General features: G+C 44.5%; 1 pseudogene; it reads left to right on the forward strand.

Annotated features, from left to right (window-relative positions):
• The first annotated feature begins 6,869 nt into the window (after nucleotides 1–6,869).
• Nucleotides 6,870–8,457, forward strand: LOC102436072 (annotated as a pseudogene).
• Nucleotides 8,458–16,113: the final 7,656 nt, after the last annotated feature.

Here is a 16,113-nt window from a genome sequence, read left to right on the forward strand (position 1 = left end):
CAGATCTGCGGCATTCAACTAGCAGAGAGAGAGAGAGTAAGATGGGCTCCAGAATAACCTGAAGGGCTGGGGATGGGGCTGTAGTAAGGAAACCTTCCCAGAAGATGGTCTGGAGCTAAAAAGTAAAAAGAAGGGAGAGGTTAATGGCATATTCACTGGTTTGTAGAGTATTGTGGTCCCCAGCCCTGAGTGGACAGACTGAGAACACAGAAGTGATGTTTCTGATGGCTCTGTGTCCCAGGTTCTGCCTTAAGCTCATGGTCCAGTGAGGTAACAGACCCATCACCACACAACAATAGCCAAGAGTTGGGGGAGCCAACCTAGAGAGACAGGGAGGCTCCTGGCCCAGCCTAGGGTGCCAGGGAGGGGCTTCTTGGAGGAGATTTAAGAGGAGTCTTTTTCAGTCCAGACCCCCTACCTCTCCAGACACCGGGCAAGTCCCTGTTCTGGCCTGATCCTCCTGTCACTCAAATAGTGATATGGAAGTCCCAACCTTAGGTCACATGTAATGCTGGAACCTAAGGATTTGGCCACTAGAGGGCAGGGTGGCCTCAGTCTTTAGCACAGGCTGCTCTTGCGTCCTGACTCAAGAGAGACATCTTTGGGCAGTGGGGCCTGCGGGCAGAGATATTGGTCCCCCACCTCTGATACTCAGATCCTGCCCAGGATGTGATCACCAGTGTCTGACTCCCTCCTCACCAAAGGTTCCTGTGGAATCACTAGCAGACCCTCTGTCCTGGACCCCTGGGACCTCTGAGGAAGATACTATTACCCCCTCCCCATGCCTCTCTTCCCCGCTAATCTTCAGAGGATACAGCCTCCCCTATGCTGAGATATTTAGACCTTCAGAAGCCTCCTTTCCAGGTGGGAAAACCGAGGCACAGGGGATGTGAGAGTGGGTCACACAATACCACGGCAACAACACTAATGATTAATAATAATAACAACAATGTACAAGGTCCGGTTGATTTGACTCTTCCTGTGGGTCAGGACCTGTACTGAGCTTTTACAGGATTTACATCACTGAATCATACAGACCGTGCTTAGGAGCAGGACTTGTCACCTCAGCATCAAACAAGGGAACTGAGACTCAGAGGGCAATGCCCTCACCAAGAGGCCTCACCCATCAGGGCAGGTAGATCTAAGATTTGAACTGAGGTCTGACTCAGACGCTTACACCTCATGCCTCCTTCCTGTGCTACTCTGAAGCGGGGGGAGGGGTGCTGACTACCTGTGCCAGAATCCTCTTAGGCCCTCTGTGAAAATTTCATCCCTGCTCACTCACCCCAGCCCCCCATGTCCCCAGGATTTAGGGTCTCTGAAGACAGGTCCAAGAATCTGTCATTAACAAGTCCCCAAGCCTTTCTGATGAACACCAAGGCCTGAAAGTCGCTGGTTTAATGTTTGGGGACAAAGAAAGAAGAAACAAAATGCAGTTGAAGGAAAGTTCTTAAGCTCTGGGGTGGTGTGGGGTGCTCCTATGGGTTGATCCGAGGCCATAGAGCAGTGGTTCTCAACCTTCTGGCCCTTTAAATACAGTTCCTCATGTTGTGACCCAACCATAAAATTATTTTCGTTGCTACTTCATAACTGCAATGTTGCTACTGTTATGAATTGTAATGTAAATATTTGATATGCAGGATGGTCTTAGGCGACCCCTGTGAAAGGGTCGTTCGACCACCAAAGGGGTCGCGACCCACAGGTTGAGAACCACTGCCATAGAGCCAAAGGTGGGGCATGGGTTCCGAAGGCCAACTTCCTGTGTCCCCCAGTGGCCCTACTGGAACTTCCCAAACCGTCTGGGACTTCATTACCAAGCACCACTCAAACCTCGCACACTCCTGTGGCCCTCACAACAATCCTGAGCCTGGGATATCTTCTCTCTCTCTCTCTCTCTCTCTCTCTCTCTCTCTCTCTTCCTCTCTCTCTCTCTCTCTCTCTCTCTCTCATCCTTGGGTGGGGATTTTTTTTTTTAAAGGGTTCCAGCCGTAACCGGTTTTGCTCAGTGGATAGAGCGTCGGCCTGCGGACTCAAGGGTCCCAGGTTCGATTCCGGTCAAGGGCATGTACCTTGGTTGAGGGCACATCCCCAGTAGGGGGTGTGCAGGAGGCAGCTGATCAATGTTTCTCTTTCATCGATGTTTCTAACTCTCTATCCCTCTCCCTTCCTCTCTGTAAAGAATCAATAAAATATATTTTTTTAAAAAGGGGGTTCCAGCTAAAAAAGAAACAAAAGGTAAAGGAAGATTATTGAAATAAGAATGACCATGCATTGCCTGGCCAGTGTGGCTCAGTGGTTGAGCATCAACCTCTGAACCAGAAGGTCACAGTTTGATTCCTGGTCAGGGCACATGCCCAGGTTGCACACACACACATTGATTGGTGGCCTCCCAGGGATCAAATCTTTGACCCTTTGGTATGCAGGCTGAAGCTCTAACCACTTAGAAACACCAGCCAGGGCTAAATCTCCATTATTAAAAATAGGGTATTTCTTATAGGCCATCTGTCTGATCAGGTCAGATACCCCAGCCCTCAGGACTGAACATTAAGAATACACCCTGGAGAAACCAAGATGGCGGCATAGGTAAACACGGGAGTTTGCTGCCTCGAACAACCACTTCAAAAATACAACTAAAAGACGGAACGGACATCATCCAGAACCACAGGAAAGCTGGCTGAGTGGAAGTTCTACAACTAGGAGGAAAGAGAAAAGCATACCGAGGCTCAGAGGAGGCGCAGTGCTGAAGTAAAATACTAAGGTTCGGAGTGCATGCGGAGCGGGCTGGAGGCTGAGGGCACGGTTGTGGTTTTCAATCGGGAAGGAGTCTCAGGCTCTGAGCTCCAGTTCCGGGCGAGTCTCTAAGGACCCACACTCATATGGGAGAAGCGGGACTGTCTGGCATCGCTCAGAACCCTAGGGCAGCTTTCTCTCCGTGGGGCTTGCAGTGACTACTGGGACACTGAGAAGCAGAGCCTCTGAGGGCAAGACTGAGAGCAGCCATAATTGCTAACCCCGCCCTGGTGATCCCGTGGGACCCGCCCCGCCCAAGCCCTGCAGGGAGGCTTTTGCTGGATAGCCTCAGGCAAAGGCTAGATTAGCACCTCCCTAGAGATCCAGGAGCCAGGAAGCCCAGAGGTCAGAGTGGGACCATCCAGCTTGCAGCTCCGTGGAACCATAAAAGACACACTCAGGGGGCAGACTCAGTGAGCACCAAAGCCCCATCGAAGCAAGTCTAGCCCCAGAGGGGTGTCTCCAGCACAGAAGTTCTCCCACCGCAGACACAGCTGATTCTCACAGCCAATTGGCCTGGAGGTCAATTCCTCACAGTGATAACTACAACAATCAAGGCTTAACCACAACAAGACTGTGCACAAAGCCCACAAGGGGGTGCACCAAGAGTGTCTACCTCAGGTAATTGGGACACTTAGCACAGAAAGGCAATCTATCGACACAGCGAAGCATAAAAAATGCCAAGACAAAGAAACAGGACACAAACGACAGAATTGGAGGAAAGCAAACTGTTGGATATAGAGTTCAAAACCACACTTTTAAGGTCTTTAAAGAACTGTTTAGAAGCCACCGATAAATTGAGTAAGGCCATCGAAAAGACTGGTGAGACCGCCGATAAATGTAGTGAGATCCTCAAGAAATCTAATGAGACCCTCGATGTTGTGATGAAGGACCAACTAGAAATTAAGCATACACTGACTGAAATAAAGAATATTATACAGACTCCCAACAGCAAACCAGAGGGTCGCAAGGATCAAGTCAAAGATTTGAAATACGAAGAAGCAAAAAACACCCAACCGGAAAAGCAAAATGAAAAAAGAATCCGAAAATATGAAGATAATGTAAGGAGCCTCTGGGACAGCTTCAAGTGTACCAACATCCGAATTATAGGGGTGCCAGAAAATGAGAGAGAGCAAGATATTGAAAACCTATTTGAAGAAATAATGACAGAAAACTTCCCCTACCTGGTGAAAGGAATAGACTTACAAGTCCAGGAAGAGCATAGAACCCCAAACAAAAGGAATACAAAGAGGACCACACCAAGACACATCATAATTAAAATGCCAAGAGCGAAAGACAAAGAGAGAATCCTAAAAGCAGCAAGAGAAAGAAAATCAGTTACCTACAAGGGAGTACCCATACGACTGTCAGCTGATTTCTCAACAGAAACTTTGCAGGCCAGAAGGGAATGGCAAGAAATATTCAAAGTGATGAATACCAAGAACCTACAACCAAGACTACTTTATCCAGCAAAGCTATCATTCAGAAGTGAAGGCCAGATAAAGAGCTTCACAGATAAGAAAAAGCTAAAGGAGTTCATCACCACCAAACCAGTATTATATGAAATGCTGAAAGGTATCCTGTAAGAAGAGGAAGAAGAAGAAAAAGGTAAAGATACAAATTATGAACAACAAATACACATCTATCAATAAGTGAATCTAAACATCAAGTGAATAAATAATCTGATGAACTGGTGATTGTAATAGAATCAGGGACATAGAAAGGGAATGGACTGACTATTCTTGCGGGGGGGGGGGGAGAAAGGGGTGTGGGGGTGAGTGAAGAGATTAGACAACAATCGTGCACCTATGGATGAGGACAGTGGGTGGGGAGTGAGGGCAGAGGGTGGGGTTGGAACTGGGTGGAGGGGAGTTATGGTGGGAAAAAAGAGTAACTAATGTAATAATCTGAACAATAAAGATTTATAAAAAAAAAAAAAAGAATACACCCTTATGAGGTACTCCCCTGTGGAAATGAATACGTATAACCAATTAGCTATAATTTGCATGCCATATGTGGACTTGCCCCAAGTATGGGCCACATTTTGGAGAAAGCAGCTAAAATGAGAAAGCAGATCGAGTTGGGTGGCCATGATATCTTTAATGGTTTGCTGTAACCTTGCTCCAACCCTCCATGGTAACAAAACTGCCATAGAGAACTGGGGTATCCAATGAGGAATTTAGTGGAAACACATAGGAGCCACTGATGTTTGAAGAGCTGCACTCCTGGCCTACTTGGTGGACCTCTTAAGTGTATAGCTGGCTTGAGGTGGACTTGGCTATATCAATCATAGCCCTAAAAAGAAATGGAGGGTCAGTAAATTAGAATAACTTGAGTAAGATAACTTCTAATAAAGGGGCTATTTACAGAACTATGAGCAGGATTTAGAGAATTATTATATAGGGAATCACTCTAGAGCTAGTAGCAGTGGAACAGCAGGGTTTTTTATTTGTTTGAACAGCAGGTTTATGTTTCATGATCTGCCATGATTGAGAGGTGGATAGTGGAGAAAGGCAAACAATTATCTGGTGGATGACCTGGAAGCTCAGGTTGCCTGGCAATGAGTTTACCAAGAGCAAGGACTTCCTCCCTCATCCCCAGTGGGAGAAGCTTCCCGTGGGACCCTCAGCAGCCTCAGTAGAACCACCCCCTTTCAAGTGAATTGCTGATCCCCCTCCACAGCTCTATTCACATGATCCAATTGGAAACTGCCATTTCATATGTGATCCCACCCCCTGGTCAGTGATTGGTTCAGTGACAGGACAGGACCCAGGCTGAGTCAGTCGGGGTCCTTCCTTGGGATTTTTCATAGTGGACCTAAGTAGAAAGGTCCTTAGTTTGAATATAAGGTTCGTTGCTGGCAACCAAAGAATCCCAGTGGATATAATCAGAGTGTCTCCAAGTCTCTGCACCTCTCAGTAATCCATTAATTCATTGATTCAGCAAATGTGTACCAACTATGTGTACACGTTGCGCCTTGGGGCTACAGCAGTGAATGAATCTCCACTCTCTTTTGGGAGTATGAGAATTTCCAGCCATGGAAGAATGCATCCCTTGCACAAGGAGGAAGCAGGTTTGAGAGAATGAAGTTGAAGGTCAGAGACACAGTACAGTCTATGCTGAGCAGAGTTGCAGCTGTCTTGTGGTTAAAAGTGTGAGTTCAGAAGTCAGATTGCCTGAGTTTGACTCTCTTTGTAGGTAACTGACCCTCTCTATGCCCCAATTTCCTCATCTATAAAATGAAATAATAACAGGACTTAGCACCCTAGCGGATTTGGCTCAGTGGATAGAGCATTGGCCTGTGGACTGAAGGGTCCCAGGTTTGATTCCAGTCAAGAGCACATAATCAGGTTGTGGGCTCAATCCCCAGTAGGAGGCATGCAGGAGGCAGCCGATCAATGGTTCCCTCTCATTATTGATGTTTCTATCTCTCTCTCCCTCTCCTTGCCTCTCCAAAATCAATTAAAATATATATATATATATTTAAAAGCAGGACTCACCTCATCCATTCATTCATCTATTCTAAGAATACTTACCAAGTACCTACTATGTGTCAGACACTGATTTAAAGATGGGCAATCTAAAAAAAAAAAAAAAAGGGCAATCTGCCCTCGCCGGTTTGGCTCAGTGGATAGAACGTCACCCCCTGAGTGAAGGGTCTCAGGTTTGATTCCAGTCACGGGCATGTACTTCAGTTGCAGGCTCAATCTCAGTGGCTCGATCCTGCATGTAGTGCGGGAGTCAACCAATCTGTCTGTCTCTCACATCACATTGATGTTTCTCTATGTGTGTGTATCTCCCCTTCCCTTTCACTCTAAAAAATCAATGGAAAAATATCCTCGGGTGAGGATTAACAAAAACAATCAAACAAACAAACAAACAAAAAACACCCAAAGATGGTGAATCTGCGGGGGGAACAGACAAACATCCCTGCCCTCCTGGAGCTGATATGCAGGAGGGAGGAGACAAACAATAAATGTATGTTCAAAATAAGTTCTACAGAGGGCGCCAAAGTTTCGAGTGGCACAGTGGAGGCAGGGGGATGCTCTGCACAATGAGTTCCTGGATTGCAGATCGGGATGACCATCCCTTCCCTGGAGGACCTGAACTCCTTTAAGTACAGTGACCTGCAGAACTTGGCCAAGAGTCTGGGCCTCCAGGTTAACGAGAGCAGACATGTTAAAAGCCTTGAAAGCCCACCTGACACTGGGGGGGAAGGGGACATATGTAATACTTTCAACAATAAAGAATTTTGAAAACACACACCTGAAACAGGAAGCAAGAAAAGAAAATGAAAATCAGGATGAAAGTCAAATTTCTGCATCCTCTGTGATGAGACCAAGACACAGATTAGCAGCAGGAACAAGCTGAGAGGAACCAGCTGGCCGTGCCAAGGAGGGTGCAGAACTGTCCACAGCAATCCTGACTCCCAGCAGGGTCATTCAGAGATAAAAATAAGTGGTTTCTTGCCAGGCTGGCATGGCCCAGTGGTTGAGCGTTGACCTATGAACCAGGAGGTCATGGTTCGATCCTAGTCAGGGCACATGCCCAGGTTGCGGCTCTATCTCCAGTGTGGGGTGTGCATGAGACAGCTGATCAACGATTCTCTGTCATCATTGATGTTTCTCTTTCTCTCTCTCTCTCTCTTTCTCTCTCTCTCTCTCCCTTTCTTTCTGAAATCAATAAAAAATATATATATGAAAAATAAAAAACAAACAAAAACAAGTGGTCCTACTGCATCCCAGAATCAAGAAAATCAGGAATATGAGAGCCAAAGAGATGAGAATGCAGTGTCCTCAGGAGAAAGTGGAGTGAATGGTAATGAAGAGTCAAAGGTACCTTCAGAAAGAAAAAAGTCGGTCTACATAGATGGGTTTTCAAAGCTGGAAAAAATGAGTTTCAAGCACTACTCCAAACTTTAAGAAGCTTCATGAAATTCGTTTTAAGAAAATGGAGTCCATTAATCAATATATTAAGTGAAAAAAAGAAACATTTGAACAACACAGTTTACTTAACAAACTGGAGAATCAGTCTGTCACCAAGGAAGTGGTGGCAACTCCAGATGATCTCCAAGGAAGACTCTCTCTGACTTGTACTTCTGGCTTACAAAGCCGGGCCGGGCACTGCAGATGGGAGTACCTTGTGTGTGAAGGGGTCAGTCAAGCGACCCACTCCCTCGGCAATTAAACAAATCTCAGGTTTTCAGCTGCTACTAAAGATAATGAGTATAAGACTTCACTGACCACGACTCTGCCAGAAAGTCTCCACATGTGACCATATCTAGGAATACACCAGGCTATGCTTGGGACAAACAAGTTAATGACCACAAAGGGAGATTCTGCTGCACTTATTGCTCTAGTCAAGTTGACCGTTGAAGCAGCACAGACGCTCGTCTCCAATGGGAAATCAGTGTTTGATCTCAAAGCAAATGTCTCATCCCCTCAACTATGAGCCACACAAAGGAAAGCTGAAGCCATGGGGACAATCTAAAGAAAATAAACCTCTGAATGAGCATGTAAACAGAGCTGGCTTCCACAAGAAAATTTACAAACAACCTGGTCTCTAGACCAGGGAGGAGCAACAGAAAAACATGAGCAAGAACAAAAGAAGAAAGCAAAGGTTTTGGGAACTCAAAGGAGCCTCATATGGTTGCAGATTAATGTTTAACATCCTATAAATATTCCTTTATTCTGAACCTTTTTTAAAAAATAATATTTATTTATTGATTTCAGAGAGGAAAGGAGAGCGGGGGGGAGAGAGAGAGAGAGAGAGAGAGAGAAACATCAATGATGAGAGAGAATCATTGATCGGCTGCCTCCTGCATGCCCCACACTGGGGATTGAGCCCGCAACCCAGGCATGTGCCCTTGACTGGAATCAAACCCAGGATCCTTCAGTCCACAGACCAACGCTCTATCCACTGAGCCAAACCAGCTAGGGCCTGAACCTTTTTTTGTAAATATTTTTATACTGTCCTTCCTACTGTAGTCAAAAGAGCTTCTACTCTTTATACAGTGTTGGTGGGTTCTTCACATGCTATACTCTCTGAAAAGATATTACTACCTTAAAACTCACAAACTCTTCGAAATAGTTTTGATCTAAGTCCCTGTACCTCAGTTTTCTAATGAGATCCATTTTATAGATTTTTTCCCATCTTATAGGTTCTTGACCTAGATTTTTGTTGTTGTTGTTGTTAATCCTCACCTGAAGATATTTTTTTCCATTGCTTTTCAAAGAGAGTGAAAGGGAGGGAGGAAGCAGGGAAGAGAAAGAAACATCAATGTAAGAAAGTCACATAAACTGATTGCCTCCCGCACTTGCCCCAAACCAGGGTGGGGAGTGAACCCAAAACCCAGGCACATGTCCTTGACCGAAAATTGAACCCATGCCCCTTTGGTGTGCAGGCCAATTCTCCAACCACACAAACCAGGGTTTGACCTAGATTTATTTATTTATTTATTTATTTAATATATCTTCTTGATTTCAGAGAGGAAGAGAGAGCGAGAGAGAGAGATAGAAACATTAATGACGAGAGAGAATCATTGATTGGCCACCTCCTACATGTCCCCCACTGGGGATTGAGCCCACAACCTGGGCATATGCCCTGACCAGGCATCGAACCGTGACCCTTTGGCTTACAGATCAATGCTCAACCACTGAGCCACGCTGGCTGGGCTTGACCGAGATTTTTAATGTCAAGTTCCTCATGCCCTGGAAAGGTAGCTCAGTTGGTTAGCGCATTATCCCAATACCCCAAGGTTCGATCCGCAGTCAGGGCACATAGAAGAGTCAACTGATGACTACATGGATGAGTGGAATAACAAAACAAGTTGATGTTTCTCTCTCTCTCTCTCTCTCTCTCTCTCTCTCTCTCTCTCTCTCTCCCTCTTCCTCTCCCCCTTCCTCTTTTTCTCTCAAATCAATAAATTTAAAAAAACTATTAAAAAAAGTCCCCCCCCCCCGCTAGCTCTAATATTAATAGACTTGCAATCCTCTTCTAGTCAAGAGTGTTTAACTGAAGATAGCTAGTTATAGCATAAGCTTATTGCAAATTGAATAATAACTTATGAATAGAGTAAGCTGGGAAAAGCCACCTCTTTATCCTCTAGAGCAGACATGGGGAACCTTTTTTTCTGTCAAGGGTCATTTGGATATTTATAACATCATTCATGGGCCATATAAAATTATCAACTTAAAAAAAAATGTTTGAGCCCTAACCAGTTTGGCTCAGTGGATATAGAGCGTCGGCCTGCGGACTGAAGGGTCCCAGGTTCGATTCCGGTCAAGGGCATGTACCTTGGTTTTGGGCACATCCCCAGTAGGAGGTGTGTAGGAGGCAACTGATCGATGTTTCTCTCTCATTGATGTTTCTAACTCTCTATCCCTCTCCCTTCCTCTCTGTAAAAAAAAATCAATAAAATATATTTTAAAAATGTTTGACATTTGGTCAAACATTTAATTAGCTGACTCCTAATGCCTTGGCAGGGCCAGACCAAATGATTTCATGGGCCTTCTACAAACCATGGTCTGGACGTTCCCCACCCTTGCTAGAGAATCTAGTTATCTTAATGAAACTTTGGACCTATGTAAAATGTGTGTGTTTTTCAAGTTTATGTACCTTTATTCAGATCACTTCATGTAATTGCCATCTCATATAATATATTCTTTCTTTATTATTATTATTGATTTCAGGGAGGGAGAGGGAGAGAGAGATAGAAACATCAATGATAAGAGAGAATCATTGATTGGCTCCTCCTGCATGCCCCCTACTGGGGATCGAGCCCCCAACCCAGGCATGTGTCCTGACCAGAAACTGAACCATGACCTCCTGGTTCTTAGGTCAATGCTCAACCACTGAGCCATGCCAGTTGGGCTCATGCAATATATCCTTAAAAACAAAAACTCTATAACTCATTTTAGCCTTGCTTATTTTCTTACATCATTTTTTTTCCAGTTACAATTGACAAAAAATATTATATTAGTTTCAGGTGTATAGCATAGTGATTAGATATTGTAAAACTTATTAAGTGATCATCCCAAAATATTTCATCCCCATCTGAAACAATATATAGTTATTAGAATATAATTGACTATATTCTCTATGCTGTACTTTATCCCTCCATGACTATGCTATAATTACTAATTTGTGCTTCTAAATCCCTTCACCTTTTTCACCCATCCTCTCAATCCCCTTCCCATCTGGTAACTGTCAAAATGTTCTCTGGCCGAAGCCGGTTTGGCTCAGTGGATAGAGCATCGGCCTGCGGACTGAAGGGTCCCGGGTTCGATTCTGGTCAAGGGCATGTGCCTGGGTTGCGGGCACATCCCCAGTGGGGGATGTGCAGGAAGTGGCTGATCGGTGTTTCTCTCTCATCAATGTTTCTGACTATCTCTCTCCCTTCCTCTCTGTAAAAAATCAATAAGATATATTAAAAAAAATGTTCTCTGTATCTATGAATCTGTTTCTGTTCTGATGTTTGTTTATTTTTAGATTAGATTGTTGATAGATATGTGTTTATTGCCATTTTATAGTTCATATTTTTTATTTATTTTTCTTCTTCTTAAAGAAGACCCTTTAACATCCTATCTAATAAAAGAGAAACATGGTAATTAGCCGTACGGCCGCTACCCTTCCCATTGGCTAATCAGCATATCCTTATGCAAATTAACTGCCAACCAAGATGGCGGCCGGCAGCCATGCACTGAAGCGAACAGGGAGGCTTGCTTGCTCCAGTGACTGCGGACTCCAACGTTCCCCGCCTGACTTGCCGGCCTCTCAGCTGCAACTCTAAGCAACTATGTTGCAAATATAGAAGCTAAACAAAACCCCAGAAACCTCCTTTCAGTCAGCCAGGCTTCAGCCAGCCAGACCGCAACATTGTATCAAATACAGAAGGTAAACAAAGGCCAGGGCCTCAGAGCTAAAGCTGGCCCAGAATAAAAAAAAAAAAAAAAAGAAAGAAAGGAGCGGTTGGGAGCTTCAGTCACCCGCCAGCCTGAAAACGGCCCTCAGCCCCTCAGCCCCTCAGCCAGACTGGCCAGGCACCCCAGTGGGGACCCCCACCCTGAAGGGTGTGTGACCAGCTGCAAACAGCCATCATCCCCTCATCCAGGCTGGCCAGGCACCCAAGCGGGACCCCCACCCTGATCAAGGACACTCTTCAGGGTAAACCAGCTGGCCCCCACCCATGCACCAGGCCTCTATTCTATATAGTAAAAGGGTAATATGCCTCCCAGCACCGGGATCAGCAGAGCCGCGAGACCTCCCAGCACCAGGCTCAGCGTGACAGGGGGCAGTGCCCAAACCCCCTGATCGCCCTGTGGCTCTGTGTGTGACAGGGGGCGGGGCCACAACCTCCCTATCCGCCCTGCTCTTTTCATGACAGGGGAAGGCGCCCCAACCCCCTGATCAGCCCTGCTCAGTGCCTGATAGGGGGGAGCTCCCCAACCCCCTGATCACCCTGCGGCTCTGTGCATGACAGGGGGCGGCGCCCCAACTCTTCAATCGGCCCTGCTCTGAGCCCGACCAGGGGCTGCACCTAGGGATTGGGCCTGCCCTCTGCCACCCGGGAGCGGGCCTAAGCCAGCAGGTCATTATCTCCCGAGGGGTCCCAGACTGCGAGAGGGCACAGGCCAGGCTGAGGGGCTCCCCCTCCCCGCCGAGTGCACAAATTTTTGTGCACCGGGCCTCTAGTTTCATATAATACTGGTTTGGTGGTAATTAACTCCTTTAGCTTTTTCTTGTCTGGGAAGCTCTTTATTTGACCTTCAATTCTAAATGATAGTTTTGCAGGGTAGAGTAATCTTGGTTATCATCACTTTGAATATTCCTTGCTACTCCCTCTGGCCTGCGAAGTTTCTGTTGAGAAATCAGGTGACAGTCGTATGGTAACTAATTGCTTTTCTCTTGCTGCTTTTAAGATTCTCTCTTGTCTTTTACCTTGGGCATTTTAATTATTATATGTCTTGGTGTGGGCCTCTTTGGGTTCATCTTGTTTGGGATTCTATGTGCTTCCTGGACTTGTATGTCTATTTCTTTCACCAGGTAAGGGAAATTTTCTGTTATTTTCTCAAATAAGTTTTCAATTTCTTGCTCCCTCTCTTTTCTTTCCGGCACACTTATGATACAAATGTTGGGATGCTTGAAGTTGTCTCAGAGGATCCTTACAGTATCTTCATATTTTGGGATTCTTTTTCTCTTTGCTGTTCTGATTGGGTGTTTTTTGCTTCCTCATATTCCAAATCACTGATTTGATTCTCGGCATCCTCTACTATTGCTTCCCTGTAAATTATTTTTTTATTTCAGTTAGTGTATCCTTCATTTCTGACTGGTCCTTTTTATGTTGTTGATGTTATCACTAAGTTCTTTCACTTCTCAGTAAGTTTCTTGACATTCTCACTAAGTTTCATGAGCACCCTTATAACCATTGTTTTGAACTCTGGTAGTTTGCTTGCTTTCATTTAGTTCTTTTTCTGGATATTTCTACTGTTCTTTCATTTAAAACATAGAAATCAACAGGAAAGCAGCCAAAATGAGAAGTTAAAAAAACATATTTTAAAAAAATGTTATCACAACTATATTCCATATGTTTAGAAATAAATTGGAGATGTGGAAGATTTTTTAAAAATATATTTTTTTTCAAAATATACTTTATTGATTCTTTACAGAGAGGAAGGGAGAGGGATAGAGAGTCAGAAACATCGATGAGAGAGAAACATCAATCAGCTGCCTCCTACACATCCCCCACTGGGGATGTGCCCACAACCAAGGTACATGCCCTTGACCGGAATTGAACCTGGGACCCTTCAGTCTGCAGGCGACGCTCTATCCACTGAGCCAAACTGGTTAGGGCTAAAAAAAATTTTTTTATTGATTTCAGAGAGGAAGGGAGAGGGGGAGAGAGATAGAAACATCAATAATGAGAGAGAATCATTGACTGGCTGCTGCCTGCACGCCCCACTGGGGATTGAGTCCTGCAACCCAGGCGTGTGCCCTGACCGGGAATTGAACCGTGATCTCAAGGTTCATAGGTCATTACTCAACCACTTCCGGCCAGGCGATGTGGAAGATTTTTACAATTTTTTTATTGCTTTCAGAGAGGAGGGAGAGGGAGAGAGAAATAGAAACATCAATGATGACAGAGAACCAGTGGACCTACTGCACGCCCCACACTGGGGATTGAGCCCACAGCCTGGGCATGTTCCCTGACCGGGAATAGAACCTCTCAACCTTCTGGCTGGGCAGAAGATTTAAAAAACAACAACTGGATGTCTAGAAATAAAAATGGCAGAGGCTGTTGATAGGGGGGACCTATAATCTTAGAGATAGAGCACCTGAATTAATCTGAAAAATAATTATATTATTTTCAATCTTAGAACACATATACTTATGTGAATAGGGGGTTACGTTTCTTATATGTGAATAGGGGGTTACATTTTTCTTAAGTTTCCATTTCAAGGCTTGTGGGAAGCGATTAAGGAGGTGACTCAGCTGTGAATCCAGCAAGAAGAACCAATACTAAACAGGGTCAGACCGACCCACCAGAAGTCAAAACATCATCTCATCAACAGCCTGACGACTAAAGAACAATAGCTGACGTCTCCAGAGCTGGCCTCACCCCAGCCCCTTTCCCTTTATAATCCTGTCCCCTGCACCTTGCTGTAAGACAGGATTTGAATGCTTGTGACCACCCTGTCTTCTTGGTTGACTGGCCTTCTCAATAAACGCCTTATATGATTCAACCCTGCCTTCGTTATTGGACACAGCGACAGGCAGCCTGAGCCCAATTGGGGGTTTCCCAGTAATAATGTGATGAAAAATACACTGGATGTGATTACACATTGCAGAAAAATAGATTACTGAGCACATAGCAGTAGAAACTGTCCAAAATGAAAGAGCATCGTTGAGCTGTGAGACTTTTTTGTTCCTTATTACTCTGTTTTAATCTTTATTGTTGAAAGTATTACATAGGTCCTCCCCCCCGCTCCCCATTAACCTCTTCCAGCCAGCTACCATCCTGCCCTCCTCCCTCAAAGCTATGAGACAATTTTAAGCAGCCTCATACATGGCAAATATGAGTACCCCCAAAATGGGAGAGGGACATAAGATATTTGAAGAAGTGATAGCAAAAAAATGTCCAAAGCTGATGAAACTATAAGTCCACAGATCCAAGAAGTTCAAAAAAAACCAAGCACCAGAAAACATGAACAAAATTAAACCAAAATTTAATCAAATTGTTCAAAACTAGTGATAAAAACAAAACTCTTTTTTTAAAAAAATATTTTTTTATTGATTTCAGAGAGGAAGAGATAGATAGAAACATCAATGGTGAGGGAGAATCACTGATCAGCTGCCTCCTGCACGCCCCACACTGGGGATGGAGCCTGCAACCTGGGCAGGTGCCCTGACCAGGAATTGAACCGTGATCTCCTGGTTCATAGGTTGACACTCAGCCACTGAGCCATCCCAGTTGGGCCAAAACTTTTTTAAAAAGAGAAACTGCTTAAAAGCATCCAGAGAAAAAGACAGGAATAAGACAGAGGAATAAAGATAATGATGACATTAGATTTCTCATTAGAAATACCAGTATGATTGAACCAAATGAGAGTTCATGCCCACCCATGCACAGTAAATCAATGAACACTGACACTAGGCTTTGCAGTGAAGAAAGATAAACTATTTTTATTGAAATGGCACCACCTAGAACAGGAGCTAATGCTCAAAATCCAAATTCCCCAGAGGTTTTTAATCAAGAGTTTTTAAAGTGTGTCTAGACCAGGGGTGTTTGTGTGAACTAATATAAATTCAAAGTAAACATCATTACATAAAAGGGTACGGTCTTTTTTTTTTTTTAGTTTTATTCATTTCAAACCGGCCGGATCCGGCCCGCGGGCCGTAGTTTGCCCACGGCTGGGTTAGGGGCTGAATGTGAAGCTCCTTGGTTAGTTCTTATGTAAGCTTCACTGTTTTTTCTGATTAATTTGATTCCTGACATCATCCTGTCTGGTGTCTGTCACTTTGGTGGAGTGATCTAATTAGGTTGAGGAACCAAGATTCTGCAAAATATCTCATAATTGAGCAACAGTGATGTTATCTTTAAAGCAAAAAGCAGAAACTAGACATCTTGTGACTATCAACGTTATTTAAGCTATCATTGTTTTGTGATTAACTAGCTACCTTTTTGTATTATCTCAAGCAAAGTGTACTTTTAAACATTTCTCCTGGAACTTGCTTTACTGGTGGGCCTTCAGGATGTAACTAACATATTTTCTTTTCTTTTTTTGTGTTACAAAATGACAGGTTTTATTTGCACTTACATAGTTT

This window comes from Myotis lucifugus, unplaced genomic scaffold (assembly GCF_000147115.1).
Source record: "Myotis lucifugus unplaced genomic scaffold, Myoluc2.0 scaffold_185, whole genome shotgun sequence".
In the NCBI taxonomy this organism is placed as follows: domain Eukaryota; kingdom Metazoa; phylum Chordata; class Mammalia; order Chiroptera; family Vespertilionidae; genus Myotis; species Myotis lucifugus.